Genomic DNA, 8,268 nt, shown 5'->3' with positions numbered 1-8,268 from the left:
GGGTCTGTGATGGCTGTGGGTCAGTGATGGCTGTGATGGCTGTGGGTCAGTGTGATGGCTGTGGGTCAGTGTGATGGCTGTGTGATGGCTGTGTGATGGCTGTGGGTCAGTGTGATGGCTGTGTGATGGCTGTGTGATGGCTGTGGGTCAGTGTGATGGCTGTGGGTCAGTGTGATGGCTGTGGGTCAGTGTGATGGCTGTGGGTCTGTGATGGCTGTGGGTCTGTGTGATGGCTGTGTGATGGCTGTGGGTCTGTGTGATGGCTGTGTGTCAGTGTGATGGCTGTGTGTCAGTGTGATGGCTGTGGGTCTGTGTGATGGCTGTGTGATGGCTGTGGGTCTGTGTGATGGCTGTGGGTCAGTGTGATGGCTGTGGGTCTGTGTGATGGCTGTGGGTCAGTGTGATGGCTGTGGGTCTGTGTGATGGCTGTGGGTCTGTGTGATGGCTGAGGGTCAGTGTGATGGCTGTGGGTCAGTGTGATGGCTGAGGGTCAGTGTGATGGCTGAGGGTCTGTGTGATGGCTGTGATGGCTGTGGGTCAGTGTGATGGCTGTGGGTCAGTGTGATGGCTGTGATGGCTGTGGGTCTGTGTGATGGCTGTGGGTCAGTGTGATGGCTGTGGGTCAGTGTGATGGCTGTGGGTCTGTGTGATGGCTGTGGGTCTGTGTGATGGCTGTGGGTCAGTGTGATGGCTGTGGGTCTGTGTGATGGCTGTGGGTCAGTGTGATGGCTGTGGGTCTGTGTGATGGCTGTGGGTCTGTGTGATGGCTGTGGGTCTGTGTGATGGCTGTGTGATGGCTGTGGGTCTGTGTGATGGCTGTGGGTCTGTGTGATGGCTGTGTGATGGCTGTGGGTCTGTGTGATGGCTGTGGGTCTGTGTGATGGCTGTGGGTCTGTGATGGCTGTGGGTCAGTGTGATGGCTGTGGGTCAGTGTGATGGCTGTGGGTCTGTGTGATCGCTGTGGGTCTGTGTGATGGCTGTGTGATGGCTGAGGGTCTGTGTGATGGCTGTGATGGCTGTGGGTCAGTGTGATGGCTGTGGGTCAGTGTGATGGCTGTGGGTCAGTGTGATGGCTGTGGGTCAGTGTGATGGCTGTGGGTCAGTGTGATGGCTGTGGGTCTGTGTGATCGCTGTGGGTCTGTGTGATGGCTGTGATGGCTGTGGGTCAGTGTGATGGCTGTGGGTCTGTGTGATGGCTGTGGGTCAGTGTGATGGCTGTGGGTCAGTGTGATGGCTGTGGGTCAGTGTGATGGCTGTGATGGCTGTGGGTCTGTGTGATGGCTGTGGGTCTGTGTGATGGCTGTGGGTCAGTGTGATGGCTGTGGGTCAGTGTGATGGCTGTGTGATGGCTGTGGGTCAGTGTGATGGCTGTGGGTCTGTGTGTCAGTGTGATGGCTGTGGGTCAGTGTGATGGCTGTGGGTCTGTGTGATGGCTGTGGGTCTGTGTGATGGCTGTGTGATGGCTGTGGGTCAGTGTGATGGCTGTGGGTCTGTGTGATGGCTGTGGGTCAGTGTGATGGCTGTGGGTCAGTGTGATGGCTGTGATGGCTGTGGGTCAGTGTGATGGCTGTGGGTCTGTGTGATGGCTGTGATGGCTGTGGGTCAGTGTGATGGCTGTGGGTCAGTGATGGCTGTGATGGCTGTGGGTCTGTGGATCTGTGTGATGGCTGTGGGTCTGTGATGGCTGTGGGACTGTGATGGCTGTGGGTCTGTGATGGCTGTGGGACTGTGTGATGTGTGATGGCTGTGGGTCTGTGTGATGGCTGTGGGTCAGTGTGATGGCTGTGGGTCTGTGTGATGGCTGTGGGTCTGTGTGATGGCTGTGGGTCTGTGTGATGGCTGTGGGTCAGTGTGATGGCTGTGGGTCTGTGTGATGGCTGTGGGTCTGTGTGATGGCTGTGGGTCTGTGATGGCTGTGGGTCAGTGTGATGGCTGTGGGTCTGTGTGATGGCTGTGGGTCTGTGTGATGGCTGTGGGTCTGTGTGATGGCTGTGATGGCTGTGGGTCTGTGTGATGGCTGTGGGGTCTGTGTGATGGCTGTGGGTCAATGTGATGGCTGTGGGTCTGTGTGATGGCTGTGGGTCTGTGTGATGGCTGTGGGTGTGGGTCAGTGTGATGGCTGTGGGTCAGTGTGATGGCTGTGTGATGGCTGTGGGTCTGTGTGATGGCTGTGGGTCTGTGTGATGGCTGTGGGTCTGTGTGATGGCTGTGGGTCTGTGTGATCGCTGTGGGTCTGTGTGATGGCTGTGTGATGGCTGTGGGGTCAGTGTGATGGCTGTGGGGTCAGTGTGATGGCTGTGGGTCTGTGTGATGTCTGTGGGTCAGTGTGATGTCTGTGGGTCTGTGTGATGGCTGTGGGTCTGTGTGATCGCTGTGGGTCTGTGTGATGGCTGTGTGATGGCTGTGGGTCTGTGTGATGGCTGTGGGTCAGTGTGATGGCTGTGGGTCAGTGTGATGGCTGTGTGATGGCTGTGGGTCTGTGTGATGGCTGTGGGTCAATGTGATGGCTGTGGGTCTGTGTGATGGCTGTGGGTCAGTGTGATGGCTGTGGGTCTGTGTGATGGCTGTGGGTCTGTGGGTCAGTGTGATGGCTGTGGGTCAGTGTGATGGCTGTGGGTCTGTGTGATGGCTGTGTGATGGCTGTGGGTCTGTGTGATGGCTGTGGGTCTGTGTGATGGCTGTGTGATGGCTGTGGGTCTGTGTGATGGCTGTGGGTCAGTGTGATGGCTGTGGGTCAGTGTGATGGCTGTGGGTCAGTGTGATGGCTGTGTGATGGCTGTGTGATGGCTGTGGGTCAGTGTGATGGCTGTGGGTCTGTGTGATGGCTGTGGGTCTGTGTGATGGCTGTGGGTCAGTGTGATGGCTGTGGGTCTGTGATGGCTGTGGGTCAGTGTGATGGCTGTGTGATGGTTGTGGGTCAGTGTGATGGCTGTGGGTCTGTGTGATGGCTGTGGGTCTGTGATGGCTGTGGGTCTGTGTGATGGCTGTGGGTCAGTGTGATGGCTGTGGGTCTGTGTGATGGCTGTGGGTCTGTGGGTCAGTGTGATGGCTGTGGGTCAGTGTGATGGCTGTGGGTCTGTGTGATGGCTGTGGGTCTGTGGGTCAGTGTGATGGCTGTGGGTCTGTGTGATGGCTGTGGGTCTGTGTGATGGCTGTGAGTCAGTGTGATGGCTGTGGGTCAGTGTGATGGCTGTGTGATGGCTGTGGGTCTGTGTGATGGCTGTGGGTCAGTGTGATGGCTGTGGGTCTGTGTGATGGCTGTGGGTCTGTGTGATGGCTGTGATGGCTGTGGGTCAGTGTGATGGCTGTGGGTCTGTGTGATGGCTGTGGGTCAGTGTGATGGCTGTGGGTCTGTGGGTCAGTGTGATGGCTGTGGGTCAGTGTGATGGCTGTGGGTCTGTGTGATGGCTGTGGGTCTGTGTGATGGCTGTGGGTCTGTGGGTCAGTGTGATGGCTGTGGGTCTGTGTGATGGCTGTGGGTCTGTGTGATGGCTGTGGGTCTGTGGGTCTGTGTGATGGCTGTGGGTCAGTGTGATGGCTGTGGGTCTGTGTGATGGCTGTGGGTCTGTGTGATGGCTGTGATGGCTGTGGGTCTGTGATGGCTGTGGGTCAGTGATGGCTGTGATGGCTGTGGGTCTGTGGATCTGTGTGATGGCTGTGGGTCTGTGATGGCTGTGGGACTGTGATGGCTGTGGGTCTGTGTGATGTGTGATGGCTGTGGGTCTGTGTGATGTGTGATGGCTGTGGGTCAGTGTGATGGCTGTGGGTCTGTGTGATGGCTGTGGGTCAGTGTGATGGCTGTGTGATGGCTGTGGGTCAGTGTGATGGCTGTGGGTCAGTGTGATGGCTGTGGGTCAGTGTGATGGCTGTGATGGCTGTGGGTCTGTGTGATGGCTGTGGGTCTGTGTGATGGCTGTGATGGCTGTGGGTCAGTGTGATGGCTGTGGGTCAGTGATGGCTGTGATGGCTGTGGGTCTGTGGATCTGTGTGATGGCTGTGGGTCTGTGATGGCTGTGGGACTGTGATGGCTGTGGGTCTGTGATGGCTGTGGGACTGTGTGATGTGTGATGGCTGTGGGTCTGTGTGATGGCTGTGGGTCAGTGTGATGGCTGTGGGTCTGTGTGATGGCTGTGGGTCTGTGTGATGGCTGTGGGTCTGTGATGGCTGTGGGTCAGTGTGATGGCTGTGGGTCAGTGTGATGGCTGTGGGTCTGTGTGATGGCTGTGATGGCTGTGGGTCTGTGTGATGGCTGTGGGGTCTGTGTGATGGCTGTGGGTCAATGTGATGGCTGTGGGTCTGTGTGATGGCTGTGGGTCTGTGTGATGGCTGTGGGTCTGTGTGATGGCTGTGGGTCAATGTGATGGCTGTGGGTCTGTGTGATGGCTGTGGGTCTGTGTGATGGCTGTGGGTCAATGTGATGGCTGTGGGTCTGTGTGATGGCTGTGGGTCTGTGTGATGGCTGTGGGTCTGTGTGATGGCTGTGGGTCAGTGTGATGGCTGTGGGTCAGTGTGATGGCTGTGGGTCTGTGTGATGGCTGTGGGTCAGTGTGATGGCTGTGGGTCAGTGTGATGGCTGTGTGATGGCTGTGTGATGGCTGTGGGTCAGTGTGATGGCTGTGGGTCTGTGTGATGGCTGTGGGTCAATGTGATGGCTGTGGGTCTGTGTGATGGCTGTGGGTCTGTGTGATGGCTGTGGGTCTGTGTGATGGCTGTGGGTCAGTGTGATGGCTGTGGGTCTGTGTGATGGCTGTGGGTCAGTGTGATGGCTGTGGGTCTGATGGCTGTGGGTCTGTGTGATGGCTGTGGGTCTGTGTGATGGCTGTGGGTCAGTGTGATGGCTGTGGGTCTGTGTGATGGCTGTGGGTCTGTGTGATGGCTGTGGGTCAGTGTGATGGCTGTGTGATGGCTGTGTGATGGCTGTGGGTCAGTGTGATGGCTGTGGGTCTGTGTGATGGCTGTGGGTCTGTGATGGCTGTGGGTCAGTGTGATGGCTGTGGGTCAGTGTGATGGCTGTGGGTCAGTGTGATGGCTGTGGGTCTGTGATGGCTGTGGGTCAGTGTGATGGCTGTGTGATGGCTGTGGGTCAGTGTGATGGCTGTGGGTCTGTGTGATGGCTGTGGGTCTGTGTGATGGCTGTGGGTCAGTGTGATGGCTGTGGGTCTGTGATGGCTGTGGGTCTGTGTGATGGCTGTGGGTCTGTGTGATGGCTGTGGGTCAGTGTGATGGCTGTGGGTCTGTGTGATGGCTGTGGGTCAGTGTGATGGCTGTGGGTCTGTGTGATGGCTGTGGGTCTGTGGGTCAGTGTGATGGCTGTGGGTCTGTGTGATGGCTGTGGGTCTGTGTGATGGCTGTGAGTCAGTGTGATGGCTGTGGGTCTGTGATGGCTGTGGGTCAGTGTGATGGCTGTGTGATGGCTGTGGGTCTGTGTGATGGCTGTGGGTCAGTGTGATGGCTGTGGGTCTGTGTGATGGGCTGTGGGTCTGTGTGATGGCTGTGATAGCTGTGGGTCAGTGTGATGGCTGTGGGTCTGTGTGATGGCTGTGGTCAGTGTGATGGCTGTGGGTCTTGGGTCAGTGTGATGGCTGTGGGTCTGTGTGATGGCTGTGGGTCTGTGGGTCAGTGTGATGGCTGTGGGTCTGTGTGATGGCTGTGGGTCTGTGGATCTGTGTGATGGCTGTGGGTCAGTGTGATGGCTGTGGGTCTGTGTGATGGCTGTGGGTCTGTGTGATGGCTGTGGGTCTGTGGATCTGTGTGATGGCTGTGGGTCTGTGATGGCTGTGGGACTGTGATGGCTGTGGGTCTGTGTGATGTGTGATGGCTGTGGGTCTGTGTGATGTGTGATGGCTGTGGGTCTGTGTGATGGCTGTGAGTCAGTGTGATGGCTGTGGGGTCTGTGTGATGGCTGTGGGTCTGTGTGATGGCTGTGGGTCTGTGGATGGCTGTGGGGTCTGTGTGATGGCTGTGGGTCTGTGATGGCTGTGGGTCTGTGTGATGGCTGTGGGTCAGTGTGATGGCTGTGTGATGGCTGTGGGTCTGTGTGATGGCTGTGGGTCAGTGTGATGGCTGTGGGTCTGTGTGATGGCTGTGTGATGGCTGTGGGTCTGTGTGATGGCTGTGGGTCTGTGTGATGGCTGTGGGTCTGTGTGATGGCTGTGGGTCTGTGTGATGGCTGTGTGATGGCTGTGGGTCTGTGTGATGGCTGTGGGTCTGTGTGATGGCTGTGGGTCTGTGTGATGGCTGTGGGTCAGTGTGATGGCTGTGGGTCAGTGTGATGGCTGTGGGTCTGTGGGTCTGTGTGATGGCTGTGGGTCTGTGTGATGGCTGTGGGTCTGTGATGGCTGTGGGTCTGTGTGATGGCTGTGGGTCAGTGTGATGGCTGTGGGTCTGTGATGGCTGTGGGTCAGTGTGATGGCTGTGTGATGGCTGTGGGTGAGTGTGATGGCTGTGGGTCAGTGATGGCTGTGGGTCTGTGTGATGGCTGTGGGTCTGTGATGGCTGTGGGTCAGTGTGATGGCTGTGGGTCAGTGTGATGGCTGTGTGATGGCTGTGTGATGGCTGTGGGTCTGTGTGATGGCTGTGGGTCTGTGATGGCTGTGGGTCTGTGATGGCTGTGGGTCAGTGTGATGGCTGTGGGTCAGTGTGATGGCTGTGGGTCAGTGTGATGGCTGTGGGTCTGTGTGATGGCTGTGGGTCTGTGATGGCTGTTGGTCTGTGTGATGGCTGTGGGTCTGTGATGGCTGTGGGTCAGTGTGATGGCTGTGGGTCAGTGTGATGGCTGTGGGTCAGTGTGATGGCTGTGGGTCTGTGATGGCTGTGGGTCTGTGTGATGGCTGTGGGTCTGTGATGGCTGTGGGTCTGTGATGGCTGTGGGTCAGTGTGATGGCTGTTGGTCAGTGTGATGGCTGTGTGATGGCTGTGGGTCAGTGTGATGGCTGTGGGTCAGTGTGATGGCTGTGGGTCTGTGTGATGGCTGTGTGATGGCTGTGGGTCAGTGATGGCTGTGTGATGGCTGTGGGTCAGTGTGATGGCTGTGTGATGGCTGTGGGTCAGTGTGATGGCTGTGGGTCTGTGTGATGGCTGTGTGATGGCTGTGGGTCTGTGTGATGGCTGTGGGTCTGTGTGATGGCTGTGGGTCTGTGTGATGGCTGTGTGATGGCTGTGGGTCAGTGTGATGGCTGTGGGTCAGTGTGATGGCTGTGGGTCAGTGTGATGGCTGTGGGTCTGTGTGATGGCTGTGGGTCTGTGATGGCTGTGGGTCTGTGTGATGGCTGTGTGATGGCTGTGGGTCAGTGTGATGGCTGTGTGATGGCTGTGGGTCTGTGTGATGGCTGTGTGATGGCTGTGGGTCAGTGTGATGGCTGTGGGTCAGTGTGATGGCTGTGGGTCAGTGTGATGGCTGTGGGTCTGTGTGATGGCTGTGGGTCTGTGTGATGGCTGTGGGTCTGTGTGATGGCTGTGGGGTCTGTGTGATGGCTGTGTGATGGCTGTGGGTCAGTGTGATGGCTGTGGGTCTGTGTGATGGCTGTGGGTCTGTGTGATGGCTGTGGGTCTGTGATGGCTGTGGGTCAGTGTGATGGCTGTGGGTCTGTGTGATGGCTGTGGGTCTGTGTGATGGCTGTGGGTCTGTGATGGCTGTGGGTCAGTGTGATGGCTGTGGGTCAGTGTGATGGCTGTGGGTCTGTGTGATGGCTGTGGGTCTGTGTGATGGCTGTGGGTCTGTGTGATGGCTGTGGGGTCTGTGTGATGGCTGTGTGATGGCTGTGGGTCAGTGTGATGGCTGTGGGTCAGTGTGATGGCTGTGGGTCAGTGTGATGGCTGTGGGTCTGTGTGATGGCTGTGGGTCAGTGTGATGGCTGTGTTATGTTGGGCGAGAGGGTCCAGCTTGTAGCGCACGGTCTCCTAATGGATGAATACAGATGTATTGTATTGTATTGTGTTGTGTTGTGTTGTGTAGTATTGTGTTGTGTTCAGTTGTTTTACACAATCAGTTTCCTAATGGATGAATAAAGATGTATCTTATCGAATTGTAATATATTGTTTTATGTTGTGTTGTATTGTGTTGTGTTGTGTTGTACTGTATTGTATTGTAGTGCATTGTGCTGCGTTGTCTTGTCTGGTCTTGCACTGCATTGCATTGTACTGATTGCGTTGTGTTGTATTTCATTTCAATGCAGTGTATCATATTGCACTGTACTGTACTGTATCTTTTATATCATATTGTATTGTATTGTATTGTATTGTATTGTATTGTATTGTATTGTACTGCAT

Source organism: Babylonia areolata, chromosome 12 (assembly GCF_041734735.1).
Source record: "Babylonia areolata isolate BAREFJ2019XMU chromosome 12, ASM4173473v1, whole genome shotgun sequence".
Classification (NCBI taxonomy): Eukaryota; Metazoa; Mollusca; class Gastropoda; order Neogastropoda; family Buccinidae; genus Babylonia; species Babylonia areolata.
Note: the sequence above shows the minus strand (reverse complement) of the source record.